At 34.3% G+C, this 24,464-nt stretch overlaps 1 long non-coding RNA gene across 1 annotated transcript; it reads right to left on the reverse strand.

Moving 5' to 3' along the window:
* Positions 1 to 444: 444 nt before the first annotated feature.
* Positions 445 to 10,054, reverse strand: LOC106149778. Its single transcript, XR_001236153.1, has 3 exons — positions 9,968 to 10,054; positions 1,023 to 1,076; positions 445 to 519 (listed from the first exon to the last, which is right to left on the reverse strand). It is a non-coding gene; the product is annotated as an uncharacterized LOC106149778 (long non-coding RNA).
* Positions 10,055 to 24,464: the final 14,410 nt, after the last annotated feature.

Genomic DNA, 24,464 nt, shown 5'->3' on the forward strand with positions numbered 1-24,464 from the left:
TATTAACGTCATCAATGGATTAATCCACTGATGAAATAATTAGTTTAACTGTGTGTTAGGAGGTAGGGCCCTATTGAGGAAGTAGATTGTAGCGGGGACGTGAGTTTGAAGGCCATTTACTCTGTACCTTTCCCCTTCCTTTTTGTTTCCCAGCCATGCGAGCTGAACTCTCCTCCACTAGGTCCACCCACCATGATGTTTCTCCCCTCAAGCCAGCTGACCATGGAATTAAATCTCTAAAACAGTACGTTAAAATAAAGCTACCCTCCTTTAAGTTGTGCAGGTCAATCACTTTGTCTCACCAATGAAAATGTGACTAATACAAACTTTAATACTTTTAAAATTTCTTATAATAATGCTCTAAATAATCCCTGATGTTACATTTTTGAAAAAACTTTATTTTAACTGTATATATGCAATACAAAAAAAAAAAAAAATCAAACCATTTTTTTTTTTTTTTTCCAAATCATTCTTCACAAGTAGCATTACAGACTTTCTTTTTGGAGAATCTCACAGCACCTATAATGAAAACTGGCATTTATCAATTTGCCACATTCTTTCTTTGTAAATGAAACCAACACATTTAATAACTGTACTTACAACTTCTATATGTATAGAGAAAAACTTAAAAGTGAAAATGAATGAACATAATTTCACAACAGAGACCCTATTTAATTAAAATATGCAGGTACTTGTGTGGGTGTGAAATCATCTTTCTGTAGAGTTAGCCTTCTTAAATTAGCTTTTTAAGTAAACATCTATACCTTTACAGGTTTTTTCTAATACTATGCAGTGAGTGATATTATTAAATTTCTTATTATATATGAAATGAGCTTTCTTCAAATTAAATATTTAATATGCACTTAAAAAATAAACATATTCTCTTATTGTACAATGATAAAGTCAATAGAGGTTTACCACAAGATAGAGTAAATCACTAAATCCAAAATATTTCAACCACACTTTGACTTCTAGCCCTCGTTCTCAGCCCCAAATTATGCACAAATTTCTCTTGCACCTACCTTACTATTCCAATTCTCCATCTTTATCTGCTGTCTCTGGGCAGGATCCACCGCCTATCAAAGAGTGGGAAGAGGGAGAACAACTGCTGTGAAAGTGGTCAGCCTTGCTAGGGAAGTGCATTTTATCACTGACACTGTCTAGAATCTCTGGAGAATGATTATGAGCAGGAAAATGAAAAGTGAACCAACTTTCCTTCAGCTTTCTTATTGTTTTCAGAGTCTGTTCAGGTAATGCACCCTTTTATTGTCTGCACTGGGATGGTCTCTTTTATCTATATCGCTACCATCCCATGATACCCTGCTACATGTTACAAATCAAAGTGCTGACCACAGGCCAGGTGGACATTGTAGATAGTGGTATTCAGGGACAGAGATTTTGAGGACTTGCCCCACCATTATGCAATGTAACAAAAAGTTTTCTTGCCCACTACTGTTAAAAAACTCTGAATCTGTATTTAGGATAAAGGTGTTTATCTGAGTGTACACCAGAAAAGGTTAAATGAAGAAAGTTGAGTTTTCACTGATTTGATCTTTTCACTAGTGTTTTATATTTAGCTACCTGAAAACTGTATTCAGTACATATTCTTCTCCTGGTTCTAGAATGGTCCTTGGCAAAGCATGGAAGCATACAATGGACATAGGCAAAACCCCTTTAGATTTTTTTGTGCAAGAGCTTTGGCATTACTGCACTTCTTTAAATAGATGAAAAATCTGTGTAAAATCCAAATACAGAAGACATGACTCTAGATCCACATTTTAGTTTAAAAATAATTAGGAAATGAACACGTTCAGAAAGATATGCTGTTTGTGTGACCATGAACCTCTAGATAACAGGATCACAAGTAGTCAAGATAACCACAAGAATAAAAACAACTTGGTTTTATTGTTGTTCTGTCTGAAAATTAGTCCTAGTAATGATTCTACACTCCTACATTCAGTAAATGAACAAAGACCTAGGATTGATAGGTTCTAATCTCCACCATACTGCAAAAACTCTGAACTGACAAGACAAAAATTTCATTAAACAGATCAATCACTTCCCCTTGTGCAGTTTGGGGACTTTTCCCTTTGTAAGCGTATTTTTGGCATTAGTCAGAGACATTCTTCCAAAAAAGTTTCTCTCCTGTTATCTATTTATCCATCACATTTATGTCCATCAGTCTATCTCCTATCTTACACACTACACTACTTTTAAAATTATTTGGCAACCTGAAAGCCTTTCTTCAGTCCTTTAACATTCTCTGAATGTGTACTTCAAGAGTTACTGATTTAAGTAGTAATGAACTAAGATTAACTCTCACTCGGTCTCTTTCCCTGGGAAAGCTGGACTCTTAGTCCAGAGTGATCACTGTCCCCCTAGAGTTCATAGCCTGAGTCAATTCTGTTCATCCTATATTTGAATTGTGCCTGTCTGTAAATGTCAGTACATCTTCTCATTTGATTTAAATATTGGAAGATAACTGCTGTTCTGAAACAATCACAGAACAAGAGATATAATGATTCCTGAAATATTTAAAATATTTCATTATATTTTCACTTTTTGAGCAAGACTGACTCTAAAAATTCCCTGTTGATGATGAAGCAAAATCAAAGAAGGTTATATGAAATGATGATTGCAAAAGCAGTTTATTTCCCCTCACCAAGTCCCCTTTCCTTGTCTTTCCTTTATATTAAAACTTAGATTTCATGCCATTTTAATTTACTTATGTCTTAATTTTTATTTGAGGTTAGCATCTCACTCTTAATCCATTAGCAGGTGAAATGAAATTCAGATCATTATTGAGTTGCTTAAGGGACATTTTATGTTCTTTAACAGCACATGTGTCTGTATTTATTTTCAGCATAAGGAAGACAAATCTGTATAATTGGTAGACAAAATCTGTATAGTTTTGTTCACAATTAAGTGAATGGTGTACAATGATATTGTTTAATATATTAGAATTTTGGACAGAAGAATGAAAATAAATATTTAGGCCAATGTCAGCAAATACTCAATGATCAGGACTCCTTAATGGTATTGAGCGTCTCACTCTCTGGGGAGGTGATAGAAGCTCTCATTTACAGACTCTGCAGCTTGACTGATAAGCCATCAGACAATATGCTTTGGGGAATAATCTGCACTGCCAAGTAAAATAAGATGGACTGAAATTAAGAAGGCCAAATACATTTATGGTACAGTACTGTTTCTAAGCTATAACTTTATATATAAAATTAAGCTATCATTCACTTTTCTGAATGATAGCAAAACCATCAAACTAAAATTACTTCTGTAAGCATATGTGAATTAAAAGCTCAGTAAGATAATCTTTTTTTTGGCATTACCAGTTTATATTTTTGTTATCTTCAATATTTTGACATCTCATTCACTGTTAATTTCCACATTCTCAGCTAAAGAGATACCCAGGAAAAAAAAAGAGATACCCAGTGCTGGAAAACCTCCACATTTGTAGGAAGGGGACTTGAAAATCCTGATCCAAGTCAATTAAAAATGTACCACAGGTTAATCATTAATATTTTCAGTCACATAAATAATAGCATCTTCAATCAATTATTTTTTAATGCAGTGCATGATTTACAACTTAGGTGAAGATTTCCAGCACTTTGTGGATCTCAGCAAAAGATCCTCAATTGTATTACTTAACTATGAAAAAAAAGAAATGTCCAGTACCATAATATAAAAGGAGGTTGTTTTCTTTCTGAAGAAAGACTTTTTGAGATTCCAGGCTAGATGTATGTAAGAACAGGCAACATACACTTTTGTAGAATTCTATTATTCCTTTGACACACAAGGAGGAAATATACTAAAAACGGTTTCTGCAAAGTAGAGAATATATGCATCTCAAGATTTTGCTTTGAAAAATGTCTTTGTTTGGCTTGAGACCAACGTTCCCATGAAATATGTTTGACTTTGCTGTCAGATTTCTCATCACCCAGGCTTTTGCCTGGAATGTGAATAGGAAAAAACCAAATAAAACAAAAGAAGAATCATATGGGCCTCGTTATTTTTTTTTATTTTGTAAGACAGTTTATCATGGAAGAGTATAAACTATTTTTAATAAAGAAGACTCCATGGTAAGCTTTCCTGAAAATTAGCTAAGAAGTGTTCAAGCACTTGTGTTACCTTTTTCAACAGAAGTTTAGCAAGCATATGAGAAGATTGTTAACATAAAGTCAGTTTAGTGTACAATCATGTTTTATAAAAATAGCCAAAATCAATAACAGGATAAGCTGCTCATTGTTATTCAGAATATGCTTCTATAAACTGACAATTATAAGCTAAAAGAGCTAACACCAAAACTGAAAACTTTAATTGAGCTTCACTAGGGAATGATATCATGTTAATTATTATCCTATATGAGACGATCGAAATATACAGTGCATGTTTAAATTTTTTAGAAAATTACAGTAAAACACATTAGAATTAATTCTCAAAATGCTACCCTTGGCTCTGAATACACTTCTGTCATTGTTCTGGACACTTTCTGAAGCAGTTCTGCAAGTCCTCTTTTTGTGAAAGTCTTTAAAAGATTTGTCAAAAATATGCTGAATGTTGCTATTATGTGCCATCCGACAGAGGGGCAGCCACGGAAAGATATTACATTGGGCCCTTCTCCACCTTGTTCCGTGGGTGTGGCACCATTTGATGTCTGACTCCGTGACATCATGAAAATGACCGGGGAAGGTAAACATTCAGGAGGCAGCCACAACTGTGCAACTAATGTCAGTCATGATGGAGACCTAGAAGTGCTTCAGAAAGTACCAAGAACATTGAGATAAATGTGTTGAAGTGCGGGAGAGTATTTTCAACTGGGTTAACGGCGATGTGCTTTTTCCCCATAAACTCTTAACTTTTTAAATATTCACCATATTTTTCATTCATATCTTATATATGGAACTCTTTCATTTTTCTAAACATTCTTTACATTAATAAGTAAAATAAAATTGTGCTGAATATGAAAGAAAATATGAATGTGAAGCAGCCTTTTGTGGAAGTAAGAGAACTTTTTATAAGTATAGTACCAATTGAAACTGACAGATCAATGATATTGATTTCACAATAATTTTACTTATTAGTTATGAATTTAAACATTCTATATTATATTCCAATAAAATGCAAATTGTGAGGATAATTGTAATAAACTAGATTATATTTATAAAAATTATAAATTATACACTGTGATATGTATATATGATCCTGTTATATAAACATCTGAGACCATACTTTTGTTGAAAAATTTGAAAGTCTTTTTTTTTCCCCCCCGGTACCTGGAGTCGAACTCATGACCTGGCACTTGCCAGGCAGGTGCTGTGCCACTGAGCTAAATCCCCAGCCCCAAGACTTGAAAATCTCTGTAGAAGAGAGGTTTGCATGGTTAAACTTCCCATTGATATAATCCATTTACTATGTTCCCTTGATCACACAGAATAATCCTCACTGTGTTTGTGGATAAATAGAGTTAAATATATTGGAAAATACTTCCATAATTCAGTGATCTGTTATACAATTATAGAATGCATTGCAGTCCTTTCTCCTCACCTCAAAAAGTTTGAGATGGGGTAGTGATTGATATGAGTTAAAAGTAGATAACAATTAAACCATAATCACTAAAATCATCAGGATTTATAAAAGAAATCTGTTTCTATGTAGAAACACAGTGAAATTTGAACTAAGACTGACTGGATTGTGCTGGAAGGCATATATTTTAAGAATTTATCCACATCTAAAGAATCAGCAGTTCCCAAAGGTCAGCTCTGACATACACATAAGATATATTTAGATCAAACTATGGAGTAAGTAATGTGCTCTGTTATACTTTAATCCCTTTATACATTCAAAGCCTGCATGTGTGTGGGGCCGAATTTACTCAAGTTTCACTTTATAGTGAGATTTCTCACTCAGTAGCATTAAGGTGAAAGTCCCAAAAGACAGCAACCAGCTAAGATAAGTTCATCTAAATGCAACCCACTCACTCAGGTTTAGATAATAGCCCCTGCCAAGATAATTTATGGTTTTCAACATTTGTTAGCATTGCTCACAAACCAGGCCTTAGCAACTGTGTTAAGTCGGGAGTTGACACAAGTGCAAACCAATTTGCACAGACTGAAAAAGGAGAGTCACAAAGAACTTTAATAATGTGAGTTTTATTTGAACTTTGCCATCAACCTGGTTTACAGAAGTTAATTTCTACCCTCAGTTTCCAAAGACAAAGATTAATCGACCCTCTTTATCTGAGGGCTCTTCGATTAGAAATGTGCTTTTCTCACCTGTATCTTCCATCATAGATGGTGCTTGCTCAATAAAAAGATGCGCTGCAAACCAGTGCTTCCATTTTTCAGAGGAGCAATATATGGCTACAGGTTACCGCTTTCGTAGAGCTATTACTTTTACTGTCAACGTGGCTGCTGCCCGAAGATGTCTCATTAGTAGAATAAATTGTACCAGACAAACTCAACGTCTGACCAGACATCCTCTCCCCGCAAAATATCTGCTGCACTGACAAAAACAAACAAACAGACAAACAAACAAACATTTCTGTGGTAAAACATTTTAAAAATGCTGATGGAGGATGGGACTTAACCTTGGTCAGACATTTTAAAAGAAACTGGAGAATAGGACTTAACCCAGCAAATATTGCTGAATGAGATCAACATAAAGGTAACAAGATCCCTAATTGTACTCTGAAAAGCATACAATGAACTCTTTAATATCTGGTCCATCATAACATGGGAGTCACAGAAAAGAGTTATTCAAAGATGTACAAACAAACCCAAATTCTATATTATAAAAGCTATGTTATAAAAGCTAGTTATTATGAAAGCTACATTATAAAAGCTAGGTAAATATATCATTTGTCTGTATCACAGAGCCAGTTAAATTTTTCATTCCTAAAGGAGCTTAATTGAATGCTTATGTGGAGTTAACACTAAAGTTTCAACTTGTGCTGTCATTTAAAATTAAGATGTTTAAGTTTCTGTTCTGATTTCTTATAGAGAAATGGCCAAATCTCTTAAAATGTTCAAAGACAATTATTAAATTTTATAAAACATTTAGAGCTTAAAAACTGTTCAATATTACATTTTTCTCATCAGTATTATCACTAAGTTCTACTGATCTTTAGGAATATGGACAAGCAGTGACCCAACAGGTACCTCTATCTTATCAAGTTCATATCTTTTTACTTTTTAATATATTAGTTGCACAAGTAATTTTATTTGACATGTATATCTCCATAGCTTAGCCTCACATGTGTTCCTCTTCAAGAGTTTAAGGTTAAGTGTATTTAGTGTAATTCTTTGTGGTAGTCAATACATACATGGTGTCAGTTTAATTGCTTCTGGCCAAAATGTATGTTGGAATCCTAACTAATATATGTAAGATGAGTTTATTTGAAAGCAGCGACTAGGCAGAAAACCATGTGCTGATGGAGGATGAGATCAGAATTATGCCGTTGCTTGCAAAGGGATGGTAAGAATTGCAAGTGAGGCTGGAAACAGTGGACAGATGTGGAGCCTTGCAAAGAGTGCAATCCTGCACCAGCTTGATTTTGCATGTCTGGCTTCACAATGATGAGATAATAAATTTCCAGGGAATTTGTTTTTGCTGACCCACTTTTGACACTTTGTTACAGCAGATTTGGGACACTAATACAGCTAGCTAGAGAAAATAAAATTGTGTTTAAAATAATATTGTGAACTTAAACATTCTTCATTTCTCTTTTCTTCCCTTAATGATGGTGTTAAAATTTTCCTATCCAATGGTAATAAACTGTTGCTACCTTCCCGAAACCACCTCAACAGTGTAAGAGCCAAGCCATGTGTTATAATTAATGCAATAATCTGGTTCTTATTCTAAAATAGAAAACTTAACCCCAAAATAAACTTTTAAGTAAAAACTCTTAGTAAAAGTTTAACATTTCAGAAACTGACACATCATTGTCAGTTCAGTATTTCAAGAGTCAAGTGTGTTTGCTTAAGACTAAAGAATCAACATATTTTTTACCAGGCAGGGTTTTAAACCATAAAATTCACATACCATTTAAGCAAACTACTAAACTAAATATGCCGTTATAGTCAGATTTGGTGAAAGTTGAAATTCTGTTGTATAATCTCATATCTAGTGGCAAGCTAGGACAGGTCAATTAGATAAAAATAGATTATAGAGGGGATTCAGTGTGACAGTATAGTTACACAAATTGGGCTAAAACAAAAGCAGAACATAGAAAATGCTGTGAATATATTTTCCCTGTGTTATTGAGCAGTAGACTTATACTATATAATTCTGAATACTACTGCTGGATAATCTTTAGATTACCTTTACTTCTTAATTCCTCTCATAGTTGAAATGGATAATATTCTCAGTCTAAACTTACAGAAGGAGAAAAGACTTAGGAAGTGAAGAGAACCTTACTATACAGAGAATATTTTTTCAATTTTCCATCACTTACAAACCAGCAAGCCAATCTTAGTCTTACTGAGCGCAGACTTTCAACAGGTAAAGTCATCTGAAATTTCTCTGATCAAGTCCCTCTAATATTATGGTATGATTTATACTGTAGCTTCATATATTAATTTATTCTCTTGTTTTTCCAAGTAGGTCATCAGATTCCTTCACTCTTCTTTCTATTACAGTTACTTCTGCTTCCGTCTTGTGTTTCTTTAATTTCCTGCTAACACTATCAGCATAATTAATATGAGAAATAATGTAAACACATCTTGATAGGTACTTTGTAATGCGTATTTGCCAAAATTTTGAAAATTTTAAGATTATTTTGGTACCTTTTTTATTTTTTCATTTATCCCTGTTCTCTGCATTTATATTTGTTTCCTGATTTTGGAAGTATTTGATGTCCTTGCTATTTCTAACTCCTACAACTTAATTTGTGTGATAGTTCCATTATTTGCCACTTTGTTTTTTCTTTTTGCCTCAGACAGGAGCCTTACTCACAGAAGTATTTCATTGCAATCTGTGAATAATTGCTTGGGGAAAGTTCTAGAGCCTAATTAAATTTGACATTGATTGCTTTGTGACAGTGTGCATTGCTGTAAATGAAAGAGAGCCTCTCACAGAATACTTGAGGTTTCTTAACAGTGATTCAGAGCCCTGAGAACCACATTATGGTCTTTTCTATAGAGTAAGATACATAATATAGAGAAAAAATGAGACAGAGAAGGAGAAATAACCCTAATTGTGTGGCAATGTGTTGAAATGAAACACTTTATATAAATGTAAATTACATAAATCTTTATATTTATATTATATTCCAAATTAGTCATTCAACAAACATGTATAGAAAAAAACCTTCATAATCCAAACACTTGTCTTAGTGAACTAAATGTAGAGAGATGTATAAACTTTCAGTCTGAGTTTATTTTGTGACAAACTGATACATGTATATGCAACAAAATGAACTCTATTGAAGATAAACTGGGAAGAACACTGACTATAAACACAATAATGTTCAGAAAGTGAGACTGTCAACTGTTGGCATGAGCAGAGTGGGAGGTAAGAGGTGATATGAACCTTCCTACAACTGACAGCTACAAAAACCAAATTATTTCAAAAAACACTAGAAAACATCTAATCACAGACCAAGGACATTTTACTTTTGAAAAATTACAAATAGAAGAAGTGAGACTTGTGAGCCTGCTATGGTTATAACTGTAGAAAATAATGGTCATGCTACAAGTTGAATATATAAGATAAACATCAAAATTAGACTAAAAAATCAGTAGAGTATAAACTCTGCTTAGATCTAAGAATTAAAGCTAAATTTTGTAGACACAAAGGAGATTCTAATATGTCTAGTTACAAATTTAGAAACAGTAAATTATCTTCTCCTAATTTTATAAATGTCAGAGTAAGTTATTATTGTAAGATGTATACATGACCTATAACTTGTGAATTTGCCATTTTTAAAAGTTTTTTTAAAGTAGAATATATTTACCATGCTTATGGTGTGTGGAGATAAGGATGCTGAGGCTGCAGGGACTTGACATCACAGAAGATGCCCACAGATTAGCCAAACAGCTATAGATTTGGAAATCCTATAATTGAAAAAGGCACCGAGAGAAAAAGGGCTGAGTTATAAGTAAAATATCTGCTAAAATCTCTTAACTTTCCACCAAATTTTACAATCCTGGGATTGATAACATCAGCCATAGAAACTGATAAATGTAAAGTAAATATAAGAAATTCTATAACATGCAAAACACAAAGTTTATAATTTGTTTCTGAGCAAGTTTCTTACCTAACAGAATACTGATTAAAAAATAAAAACAAATCATTAAAAAATGGCAAGATAGACTTTTTTTTTTTTTTTTTTTGGTACCAAGAATAGAACTCAGGACCTTGCCCTTGCCAGGCAGTTGCTTATGCCACTGAGCTATATCCCCGGCTCCAGGATAGACTCTTATGTGTTGACAATCAAAGTCACTTTCCTTGTCCTTCTGTTAGGACATTCCACCTACCAGGAAATGTACCACAAAGAGATAACTGAAGAAGCTGAACCAGTTATCGGCTCATAACGTACAAAACACCAGAGCTATGATCTGTACCACAGGCATCCAAATTGTCCCCAAAGAGAAAGAAAACATTTCTATGTTACCAGAAATGAATATGAATATGCACTCATACATATTCTTACAATAATATAGTTTTCAAATATGTACATATATAGTAAATATCTACTGTAAGAATATATATATTTACAAAGAGATGAAACACTGCCATGTTGTTAAAACTCTGGTTTAAGTGGAATTTGAAGAATATTTTTCAACTATTTACTGTTCATTTAAATTCACTGTTCTGTAGACTGCTAGTATTTGCCTTTTGCCCCTTTGGAGATTAATTTTTGTTGTTATTTATTTAAATTTTACTAACACTAACTTCATAATTTTGATAAATGTACCATGGTAATTCAAGACATTAGCATTAGAGGGAACCAAATGGATGTATAACAGAAACCTTTGTTATTATCTTTTCAACTTTTCTACAAAAAAGAAATTATTAAAAAGAAAAGCTTATTAAAGAACTTCAATGAAGTAAAAGGACACTCCCCCTACCACACATATATTATGCAGAAAACTTAGCTTAAGCTTCGTAGACTTTCTGTTAAAAGAGCAACCTTAGTCTGTACCAAACCATAATTATACTGAATAGGGTTGTATGGATAGTGTTATATAAGGAAGAATTTATTGTACACTATTCAAATAAATGATAGAGATTGACTCAGCCACCCTAAGAAATTATTTGAAAATGCTACAGGGCTTTTGAACACAAAGCTGACATAGTAGGAAAATACTATGAAGGAGACTGTTCAGTGAGATGAAGTCATCTATACTTGCAAATGGCATCCAAAGCATTCAGCATAGGGGGATTATCTTTCTTGATGATCACACTTGAAAGGATAGTTTCTAGGTCCTTGAGAAAGATGGGTGGGCTGTCAACCTCACAAGAGTCTGGGAAAAATTATATCTTCCAGAGATCTGCAAAATAATTGGAAATTATGAGCTATCCAAAGTAAATGCACTAGTAAAAGCAAAGCTAGGGAATTATAAAGTTTGCTAAAATTATATGCTGGATAAAGAGTTAATTTAAAATGTCATATTTTGTATACCAAGGAAAATGATTTGAAAAATAATATTTAAGTTATCTTCATGCAAGAGAGCTATTTAGCAAAAATGTAGCTTTATAATCTATTGACAAAATATTAGGATAAATAAATAAATTTAATAGATTATGCAAGAATCAATTATATATCTCTAAGCTATTAAGAATAAACTAGACAATTACATTTGAAAAATCATGATGAAATGGACATTTATATAAAATTCAAAGATTTCAGAGTAATTTAAATTTGTAAAATATGCTTTCATTGAATTTTCTGAAACATAGGATAGATCATCTAGCTTTCCCTGAGTGAGAAACCACTATTTTGGAGAATACATAATTTATCTGTGGAAACTGTCAGACCTTGACTCTCCTATATGATTTCAGCTTCAATTCATTCTTCTAATAGCATTCTAAAGCGATCACTTATCCAGATATGTGTAGCAATATTAACTGCTATGCACTGAGTGAGCAATGTTTTTGCCTCTTCAGTAATTACATATCAGATGTCTGGATTCTAGAAACAAGATTTCAGTTCCAAATAACCTCAATGAAATGTTGACTATAATTCATTTTGTATATTATATATATATATATATATTCTTGTTCTATTTCTTCATGCGATTTATTATATCTTAAAACTGATGTCAAGAAAGATAACAGAAGCTAATAGATAAAACAGAGTAGAATTGATCAAACATTAGGTAAATTATCGTTATAAAGAATAAGAATTTAATAATTTTTTGCTCATATTTATAAAAATGTTACTTTAATTTTTTGATCTGGGCAGATCAAAGATTTTTGGAAATTTAAATTTAAAGAGAATATAATTTCAACTTAGTGGGTCAAATATACAAAGCTGTTGTGAGCTTGAATTCAATCCTGACAAGGTTGAAAGTCTTACATTGTACCTTCTTTAAATTATAGTTAATCCGCTTTCCTCCCATGGTACACTTCTATAGACTAATTTATATAAGATTACTAATTCAAATATTCTACCCCTAATTATGATTGTACTATTTACATTTAATACATGTGATTCTGAGGAAACATTTAAAATGTTTAATTCAATGTGAACTTTGTGAATATTTGTATAAAGGATAGGGAAGCAGACACATGCCAAAAAGACTAAATATAATACTATTATAAATTCTAATATCAGGGCTCACAATTACTGAAATTTTACCTGTCTATTTTCCTTTGCCTGTGAATAATAGCTCTAGTTAACCTACTGGAATACCAAATATTCTTTACCCCCAGTGATAAGGCCCCAGTTTTCAAATCCCAGTCATCAATTGGTTATTTTCTTCCCCAGTATAATTTATAGATGAATATTCACTTTTTTTACAAAAAGTATTTTGTCTTATCATAGAATGTGTTTGATATTTTCCAGTGTATCTCTGTGTCTAATACATTCAAATTTATTATTACAGGAAGTACATTCCAACAATCCAGCCCAGAGAAGCATACAACAAAGTATTCCCATTAAAACTTGCTCTTGTGTCTAATACAAGCTGAAGAGCATCTGAATTCTATCTGCCAAGGTGGTACTGACCTTTCAGCCTCACATGAATGAATACTGGGATAACAAGAGTCCATCTATATCTCTCAAGACAACTGTCCCTCACACAAGACTTTTTGATACTCTCAAATTTAATTCTATGTTTTAGAATTTAAAATGACAAAAAGCTTTCTCTAACATTGCTAAAAATATAATCAATGTACATTACTAAGTCTGTAATGTTAGGTGTTTGGACTCCTAGCGTCCATACCTGCAACATCTACTTTGCAATTCATGTATTGGGCAAAGAAATACATTATGCTAAGAAAAATGAAAGTGTGTTTGCTTTACATTTCTATTACAGAAGGTTTTTTTATTTCACTGAGCTTTACAATTTTACTTTTTTGTCCTTATCAAATTGAAATCTCCATTTTCTGAAAGAGGCATGTTCATGTCAATAACTATTTTTTCTGGCACTAGAGATTAAACCCAAGGCCTTAACCATGCTAAGCAAGTGTCTATAATTGATGTACACTCACAGCACCCCTAATTTTTACTTTGGTTTGACTCAAGACCTTAATGAGTTGCACAAGATGACTTCCAACTTGTCGTACTCCTGCCTCAGCCTCTAGAATGGTTAGAATTACAGGCCATCATATTAGGCCATATTAAAAATTCTTAAACATTTAATTTGTGTGCAAGAACAATGACAAAGTTTACAGTGGTAAGGTAATTGATGGCGTTATTTGAACTTCTCTCTGTTTGCTATTTATTTATCTTCTATTTTGCTCTTTTTACATACATACAATACACACATATATAGTATTTTGATTTTCTCATATAAAAGTATGTGATATGTGAGCTTGTGTGTGTAATTTATTTCATTTAATATTATTTTCTCAAGTTGCATACATTTATCTATAAATACCTCAAAGTTATCTCTTTATGGCAGAGTAACATATGCAATTCATTTCATTTATACTACTAGTTCCTCTTAGTTCATTACAAAGAAAACATTGTGCTAATTATCTGTTTCTTCCTTGTAAGAACCTTTTTTCTTTTGTCTCTCAGTAACTACTTTGAAGATACTTATATAGAGTATATTAACTCTTGTCATTCTCTTACTATTTTATTTTGAAACTTTTTTTATTTTTCCATAAAAGAAAGAGGACAAATGGAAATATCAAAAATGCTGTCACATTTTTAAATGTTTCATAAGTCTACAATTTTATAGCAGCTCTCCTGTAACTCTCCATCTTCTTGTACTCTGTCCTCTCTCATTCTTTCCTTTTTAGAAAGATTATAATATTCAGAAACAAATAGCAAAAATGGTCTCTAATAGCTATCACATCATCTTCTCAATAGCAACATCCATTTAAGGTATACATTTATTGAAGTTTTTCCACTCGAGGCTACTGTTCTGGCTTCCCTGTGTGATGAATCCTTTTAGATGATACCATGCCCGCAATTATCATTAGAAGGTGCCAACAGCAATATCCCTTACAACATAATTACCTTTTGTATCTGTAAGCATGGCTGGCAAGTTTCTGTAATTAAAAAGAGCCATTTAAGCAACTCCAGAAAACTACAAACTTTATCTGAACGTAGGACTTTCAACAGATTCTTAAACATTGAAATCATTCTCAATTTCTGTTTGATACTATACTACTGAGTCTTTTTTATGAAGATTACAAACACTTATAAGAAGATAACCCTTAGATTATTTCTCCCATTTTAGCGACTTTATCTAGCATTTTCATTGTAGTTTGGAAATGGCAGCTCAACGTCATATGAAAGTTAATTTATCTTATTTTCTTTGTCAAATATATTTCTATTTCATCCTTGGCATTCTTTGAATGCAGCTTGAAACTCAAAGAGAAGTTTCGGGTTTTGTAAAATCAGTGTTCCTGCATAATGCCTAATGAATGGTTAGATTTATCCCACAGGAAGGGTGTAAATTCCTTGCAAATGACGCCTTAATGGAGCCTTGCTTTTTGTCATGCAAAGAGATCAAATGAATGTGGCAGGCAACAGCAGCTCCTATGGGAAGCAGAACAACATGAAATGATCTTGGCAGAAATAAGTGAATACATACTCCCAACTATTGCCATTTTACCAGTTTTATCCCATCAAAAAAATGCTGAATAGGATTTGCATCTCGTGGATAATCTTTTTAAAGGAGAGTTGCTGTTTTTGCTTACTGCTACAGATCTGACAGGTATTTCACTCATGATACGTTGGAGCAAACAATAGCTCCTACAAAGGAAGCAAATGCTCCTAAGGGACTATACATTTATTTACTTTAGTGAGCCCCTTTCATTGTCATGGGTTATGTTAATTCGTTGGGTGCCTCTTCTAAAGCACTTTATATGATCTGTTTTCATATTTAACTTCCTATATATTTGACCATATGTTATAATAATAACACTCATGGCTCTGAGCAAATTTGTAGAGCCTTGAAGTTAGAAAAAAAAAAGAAAGCCACACAAAAATGGCAAAAACACACTCATTTTCAGGAACCTCAGCTAATAATCACAGGTAGCCATTGTATAATGTATATTTTTAAAAAGCATTCTAACCGTTTAAATTAAAGTGGGTAGCAAGTTATTTTTACATAGTTATTTTAATGGTAATCATTTGACACTCTCTGGAAATAACCAACCTGTAAATATAACAATTTACTTAATCTAATGGTCAATTACTAAGGGAATGGTGTTTTGCAGGCATTTCCACAGGCAATAGTGCAGAGAAGGTCTGGGCATTTTAAAAGATTTACACGATTCTAATGTCCTTTTGAAAGGAGGACAGGTGCAGCTACTCATGGATCCATGAACTACCTGACTGGAGTTAATACTCTCTTCAGGGTAGAGGAGTAATTTCCATGCCAAGTAACTGCTGTAAACTTAATTAGATTCCAAAAAGTTCCAATAGGAGACAACAGTGCCTTTATATCAGAGTTAATCTTTTCAATAGAGCTTTCAGTACAGGAATGTGCTGTCATTCATTGATTTTATTACCATTTTACTATGAGCTATATCATCCAAAGAATGAAATACATAAAACAGATAGATCTGACTAAAAGAATCATTATAATATGGACATCTATGTACTACCATACTAGTCAAGAAATGGGAACATTATTAATATCTCAGATACACCCCTTTTGGGACCATATTCTCAACATAAATTCTTTCTTTCCCCCAAAGTTAACTAGTACTGTGACATTTATCTTTGATTCTTAATGATTTATCCAATCATGTATATTACTAAATAATATAATTTACATTTTACAAAATTGTTCAGTATTTGTTCACTTTGTTGTGTATACCTATAACTGCTTCATTTTCATTACTACACAAACAACAACTTATATATGCATATTACAACTTATACATGTATCCTACTGGGTAATTTCCAGATTTATTAAAAAAAACCACTGAGATGTATAGGTACCCACACTGTGTTGGGGAAAGGAGGGGGAATAGGGTCTAAATGTTGAACAAAACAGTTATATCTGGAACCCAGGAAGTGAATGATTGATAAAAGTCACTACATCTGGTCAATTGAGAGAAAACAGATTTTCAAAATAAAGAGAAGACCCAGGTATGGTAGCAAATAATCCAGCACTAGTGAAATTAAGCAGAAGGATTGCCATGAGTTCTAAGCTAGCCTGAGCTGTATAGTGAGGTCAGGGCCAGCATGAACTTCACTGGGATATCCTGTCTCAAAATAAGGACAAAAGTTGTAAAAACATAAAGAGTAAAGTCACAGGGAACAGTGGAACTATTAAATGAGTTCTAATATGTATGCAATGGAGTACAGAAAACCCGAAAAATAGGATGAAGTTGAAAAAAATACTTGAAGAAATAATAGCTGAAAACTTCCCTTATTTATCAAACGGCAAAGATTTAAACTGCTGAGTGACATCTAAATGGAAGAAATCCAAAGATTTACATTTCTTTTTTTTTTTTTTTTTCTCTGGTACCGGGAACCGAACTCACGACCTTGCGCTTGCCAGGCAGGCGCTTTGCCGCTGAGCTAAATTCACATTTAAATTCAAGATTTAAATTCACGATTTAAATTCACGATTCACATTTCAATTCACAGAGGAGTCAAACGTCTGACAACTAAAAAGTGAAATAATACTAATATTGCAAGAAGCAAAGTGAACACTGTTTTATAAATCTGATTTCAATAATAGCAGATTTCTTTTCAGAAAGCATGGGGACCAGAATGTAGTCACACAAACTTTTTAAATTTTGAAAGAGAACAATCAAACTAAAATTCTATGTCTAGCAATAGAAAAAGGGAAATTAAGATATTCTTGAGGGCAACCCACTCAGGCTCCCTTCTGTCCCTCTCTTGGACAGAAGCTTTCATTCCCTCAATAAATATATTCTGCTCTTAAAAAAGAAATTCATGAATGATGGAGAATTAAAAAGATGTTTTGCAGTAGATTTACCCTTTAAAAATGCCTAATGTAAATTTTCTAAACATCATGAAACTGAAAAGTGAGGAACTTCAAATATCAAGAATAAAGACCATCGTATGAAGAATTTCTTTGTTCTTTCTTTAGGTTATTAAAATGTTATAAGACACACATTTACCAAATTCTAAAATTAATAAATATAACTTCATTTTCCTGTCAAACAACATAAAAATCTTAGGACACATCAATCTTGTTTTGCTCAACTCAAAGTGAATGAAAGCTGTACTTCTGAGCTTTAAATAATTTTATGTGGAAAGTAATTATTGTTACTACTTTTCTTTCTTCTGGTTTAGAAATTTTATTGGTTTGACTTTCCTTTGGCTTGTAATATATACTTCAGATTGTGCATAGTAAGAATTTTCTGATTGCAAAATCACTTAATATATATTTTGGGAAAATGCCTTCATTTTGCAATTATTTATGAAAGATTATTTTTCTTTTTTATTTTAAAGATAGAAGAATGAAAGCATATTAATAAAAACACATACATTTACAAAATAACACATAAACAATACAAGTGATACAGAAGGGGTTGTTTTTCTTGAATAAAGTTGCCAGTAGGCAATTAATATATAATCACATAAAATTTCCAATCGTACAAAATTAAATTCCACCATTAAAAATTTCAGCATCAGTATAGCTACCGTTAGGAGCCAGAATTACACTGCTGAAGGAATGAAAAAACTGAAACTCAATAGGTTAGCACATTAATGTTTATTTCTTGAATACATCTCTTCTTACCATATATTTGTAACACGTACCATTTATTACATTATGATAGTTGAAAAGAAAGACAGTTGTACAAGTGAGTTGTGTAACTTCTGTTCAGGTTTCATTGACAAAAACAAGTTACTAGCCTGTGTTTAATTTAATGCCAACCATATACTCAGAATGATGATGTGAAATATTAAATAAACATCAGTAATGTGTTCATATCGCCTTATTAATAAGGTAGTCTCTTTCTAATTGCTTTCAGAATGCTTAAATTTTCTTAGCTTTTCTAAAGTTTCATTATAATATACCTATGTGGGTGTCTTTACATATCATTTTGATCTGTCAGTCTTTTTTAAAATGTGAATTAATTTTTATCAATTCAATAAAATAGACAATATTCTCTCCAAAATTGCCTCTGCCCCCCCCCCCTTATTTTCCTTTTGAGACAAGGTTTTGCAATGTCGTTGAGACTGGCCTTGAACCTTACTGTGTAACCTGGGCTGGCCTCCAGGCCTCCTGCCTCAGTATCCCAAGTGCTGGGATAAGAGGTGTGCACCATCATACCTGGCCGCCTCTGCCAATTGTTATTCTCTTTTCCCTTTCCATGTGTGGTAAGAAATATGTTTGATTTTTATTTCATCGTTTGTTCTTCTTAACTCTTCCTTTCATTTTTACATGTTTTAATAACTTGTTGCATTTTTAACTAAATAAGTAGTTTTCAACTCCTGGATGTGTGCTTCTGTTTATATTGATATAAAATGTCTAGATTTTTAATTATTAGCTACCCTAAATGGATAATTAAAAATGATTAGATAGATAAGACCTAGATATACTTCCAGAAGGCTTACTTAATTTCTTCAAATATGTTCAGTCTTTGTGTGTTCTTGTTTCTAGTAAATATTTTAAATATTTCTCTCTTTTTCTGCAAAATACTTTTTTTTTTTTTGTAGTACAATACTTGGGATTGAACCTCAGGGCCTTCACATTAAACCATATCCTCAGTCTTCTTCTTGCTGTTTTTTTTTTTTTCCTGTACTGGGAATCGAACTCAGGACCTCACACTTGCCAGGCAGGTATTGTGCACCTGAGCTATACCTCTAGCCTTATTATTATTATTATATTTCAAGAGAAGGTCTTACTAAATCATTACATTACCCAGGAGAGCTTCAACTTTAGATTTTCCTGCCTCAGCCTCCTAGAGTGCTCGAATTAAAGGTTTGTACCAGCCTTTCCAGATGTGTTTTATCATTTTGTCTGATTATTTGAAGTGTAATAAGTTTTGCTACCACTATATTTGTTCAGCTTTTAATTCAAAGCTTCTCATTTAAGGTAACTTGACCTTCTCTAGACTCTAGAGTCTTGTGTATTTACAAAGTGCCTCTTCAGGCCAAAGCTGAAAAGCAACTGGATTTTCATTGGTGCCTTAAATGATAGACCTGAGCTTATCATAGTTCACAGGTTTAGGTATCTCTTGTCGCATACCAACTAAAAAGGCCTTGATGTATAATTTCTTTCTTCTCCACCCCTTGTATTATAATTCTACTCAGGCCCTTCTTGGCACCCAAATCCAGCAGCAGTTGGCTGGCTCACAGAGGATGAAGCTGCTTAACCTGTTTTTCAGTCTTTATAATCCCTTCGCCTTCTACCTCTGTACAACAGGAGATGGGACTGGGACATCTCTGCAGGTAAGATCAAAAGCCATTGTTAGGGTATGGAAATCGTCAGCAAATTTTTCAGAATCCTCAGAGAATCCACTCAGTTTTCCCTTGCATCGCTGAATAGCTGTAACTTAAAAAGGAATTAGCATGCAGACTGCACCATCACTGCCTGCCACTTCTCAAAGGGCTGGAGCATTGGTGGACTTAGATGCTGAGGCCCCTGAGTCTAAGACCCTGTAGTAAGTAGATCCGCACCTAGTATGGTGTGGACTCAGGAGGTGGCCTTTATCTCCTGACAGGAGGGAGTGCTCTACAGCATTGGCTCCTCAGAGATGACAGCTTTAGGCTATAGATCAGGCCCCTGGGGGCATAAGGCCCCTCTGACTGTTTGCTTTGTTCCTTATAGTAAATATACAATTGAAAAGTGGCATTGTATTTTAGGCTGTCAAGGGGTGCGATGTCTCATTTTCCCCAAGTAGATTCATAAGCCATTTGCTATTACACAAGGATGTAAATGACCTCTTTGAAAGGTCTTAGTGTGGAACTCATCCCAGTGGCTAAGAAGACATCCAAGCAAACAACAGATGAGGATGTTCCCATCTATAGATAGGAGCAGTATTCAGCCACCCAGGAGCTTATTCCGGCAAGCCTGAACTTCTTATGCTCTAGCAGGCCTGTCTCTGATCATTCATTCTTCATTAGCAGAGACCTAACAAGGGCTCTCCTGCTAGCAGATGGAGCAGACCTGTCTCTAGGTCAGTCCCACCAGTGGGAACCCAACAGGGCTCTCCTGCTAATCTTATCCTGCTCTTACATTAGACATCCATTAGCACGGTTGGACATCTCCAGCCTTAAGTGACCAATGCTGCTTCCTATGGACCCATTGTAAACAGCTCGTCTTCTGGTTGAAAAGCCCCAAAGTGAGATGCCTTACTGGTTGCCATGCATTGCTCCTTAGTCAAATGAAAGGGGAACAAGACCCATTCCCAGAGAAAACTCAATTTAAACCACAAAGCACACACATCTGGAGACAAAAATCTCATAACAAAATATCAGGCACTGTGCAAATTCAGATAGCAGCATAAACTAAAAGCCACAGTTGCGTCAACAAAAGCAAAACAAAGTAAAAAGACAGCTAACCAATATCAGCAAATGACTCCACTAAAAGGACAGATCCGGGAGGAGATGAGTCAGCTGGAGCTGAATCTGCCTCTTGCAAGATCACGGGGAAGTGGTAGCGAGAGATTTAAACAGACCGATTCATCGCTATTTAACAGTACCGATTCATCATACATAGTAAATAGTAAGTAGGAGGTAGTTACATTTACTGAAGATCACAGGATAGAAGCAGGGACAGGCAGAAGGAAGAGGAACCCAGGAAGAGGAACTCTCGAAGAGCTTCTACACAGTTCAGGCTTCCAGTACATAAAGGGTCTGATGCTTTTAACTTCAGGTATCTCCAGTTGTGATCAGATACCCTGACTCTAGGACCTCCCATTTCATCCTTCCCTGGTTTTGGAACATATCTCAGCAAAATGACCGCCTAAGCTTAAACACAGACAATCGCCAGAGCAATGCTGTGCCCACAGGTAAACGAAGGGAAGGGAACAATTCAGCTTCCTTGTTTCTCACCATATTAGGATGACTGCACTTCCTGAATATTACAGATGGGGCCAATCAGAAAACTGCTACTTTCAATTTTTCATTTTCATCTGCCAGGAAAACAAGTGAGTCTTTTTTTTTTTATTTTGGTGCTGAGAATTGAACTCAGGACCTTGTACTTGTCAGGCAGGAGCTTATGTTGCTGAGTTATATCCCGACCCACAAGTGAGTCTTTGATAGGACAGTTTAAATGTGGTGCCACGGCAAGTGAGGTTTTGATTAAACAAATATTTCAAAAGCTAATTTACATAATGGAGGAGCCAATCCAGGAGTTCCAGATAGAAATGATCCCTTTCCATTATTGTTGTGGGCATTGTGATTCTGCTCACTGGCCCATTCTCACTCTGCGGACTACTTTTCCACCTTTGACAAATGGACAGCCCACTGTTACTGTGAAGCCTGCTAACTAAATGTTACTGGGTTCTGGACTGCTCATCTCTCCCTTTGAAATTAGACTTCAGGTTCTTCTCATCTTGAACAAAGAACTGAACTATGTGAGCTAAAAGCAATCATCAAGCTTAATTGAGAAAGTAAAAGTAAAGAATTGGGGGAGAAACTGGCTCTCCAGAGCCAGCTTGGGCTGAGTGAAAGAGGAAAACCCAAGTAGAAGAAAACCCTAGAGAAAGCAGTGAAGAATATTGAAGGAAAAGCCACAGTAGCAAGCTCTTAATGACCTGCCTCTCCTTTTATGCTGTCCCAGTCTTGAGGAAACCCATGAGAACTTCTACCTGATGGTCCTAAGAAGTGGTGCTGAGACCCCATATCTCTGGCTGACATCAGGTCTAGGCAATCCTACTGAAAATCTACTCAAGTTTTCAGGAGAAGTCCATGTTCAGGGCTTTGAGAACTGTTCTGCACACATGTTCAGAAACTTTATCATTAACAGATCATGCTGAATTCCCCAGGCAGCTTTGTACACTCTCAACTTCAATCTCACCACTGCCTTTTTCATGTGTCTCTTGTCCTTTTTTTTCCAGGTCACCAAGAATTCCCCTGAGAGCTCAAAAGTTGCAGAAATAAACAGGTGGCAGAATCAGCTTTTTTTTTTTTTTTTCTATGGAGTGAACTTGAAGCTTCAGGAATAGAGTTCAGGGACAGTGAGCTGGTTTCTATGTGTACAGTACTATGATTATCTTTCAGTGGTTAGAACTGTAATCTAAATAAATTTATCAGTGCCAGGGGATGATCAAGGCCCCCACTTGGGTTTGATCAGATAAGAAAAAAAGTACCAAGAGACAGATGAGATTACAGAGTCGTCAAGCCCCTGCTCTTTCATTCAAGAGAAAGAAGGAAAACAGAGGGACCTGGGAGCAGCCAGCACCTCGTGTTCATATGAAAGCATCCCTTAACAGCCCGTGTTCTTCCATGTGGTCATCCAGAATGGAATCTACGCTTTACACATGTCAATTGAGTTTTGTCTCAGAAAATTACTATTTCTTATCATGGCTATTAAATATCACAGTCTAAAGCAAGGAAAGAAATTTTAAAAGTTTATCTCCTCAATAGAACTACAAATTCAGTCTATGCTACATAGTATGTTCAAGGCCTACCTGAATCATATAGTGAGACCCTGTCTCAAAAAACTAAAACAAATTAAAATGAATCAGCAAAATTCCACCTCACCTACATGTGTATTTTTGTGTCTCTTCCTTCCTTCTTCTTCTCATGAAAGAGGACTTGCTCTGCTTCCGTGGCAGTCAGTCTGATCTTGCTCACATTGGGGACAATGTATTTCAAGTGCTTCAGGAACATTTTATTATTCATTATTTTTGTTTTCCCTCCCTTTTTAAAAAATTTAACATGTCCCCTGGATGTATGCAACATATGAAAGAAGAGGCATAGTATCTCTTGCTTTCTTCTATATATCAAACTGATGGATTTTTTCTTCCCTTGGATATTTTTGGTGTAGGCTTCTGAATGATGGATGGCCCCGTGAATGTCTGCGTCCATTTTCTCTTTTCTAGTCTCATGTGCAGTACTGTGGCTTTAAATGAAGCCTCCATTAATCACGAACTAGATCACATTTCTTATCACTCTCCTCTCTCCTCAACTGCAGACAAGGTGGTCTCCCTAATGTCCTTGCACCTTCGTGTTAGACCAATGTTCCAATTGCAATGTATCAAGCTTTGCTTGTCTTAGACTATTAATGCTTTGCCTCTTACCTGCAGAGCTCCCCACCTAAGTTCATGCAAACTTTTTCCTAAATATTACCTTTATGTCTATGTCACCTAGGACTATGTCACAGGTCTAACTCCATTAGACTGTTATAGCTTTTGCATGATTTTACTTTATTTTTGAGGGTTTTTGTTTGTTTGTTTTTCTTTTTTTGCATTAGACTTTCCTAAATCCACTTGAAATTATAGTTGAAACACTTGAAACTATACTTTGCATACTATTTATTTGGGGGACAAATACCATAAAAATTCTATAGTGATAACTGTAATTGTTCCAGAGGGTTATTGAGAAAATTAAATATGCAACAATATGAAAAATACTTTAATGTTCTTAGAAACTATATTCTGTGAGTTTTAGATAGTTAGGCTTATTTTTAAAAGTTCTTCCTATTCTGATACAAGTTATAAAGCCTTAGTTGCTTTGTTTCCTGCTGTATGTCTAGATCTTAGAGCAATGTCTAACAATACTCAGCAATTATTTGTAGAATTAATTAAAAATCATGGCTCTCAAATCTATATTTTCAACCTTAATTTACTTCTGAACTCATTTGAACATATCACATGCAGTAGACTTCTCTTAAATGTCTAGTGAGATTCCAGTGCATTTGGGTAAAATAAAAATATGACTATGTTTT

This window comes from Chinchilla lanigera, unplaced genomic scaffold (genome assembly GCF_000276665.1).
Source record: "Chinchilla lanigera isolate Chin_1 unplaced genomic scaffold, ChiLan1.0 scaffold00004, whole genome shotgun sequence".
NCBI classification, from domain to species: Eukaryota; Metazoa; Chordata; class Mammalia; order Rodentia; family Chinchillidae; genus Chinchilla; species Chinchilla lanigera.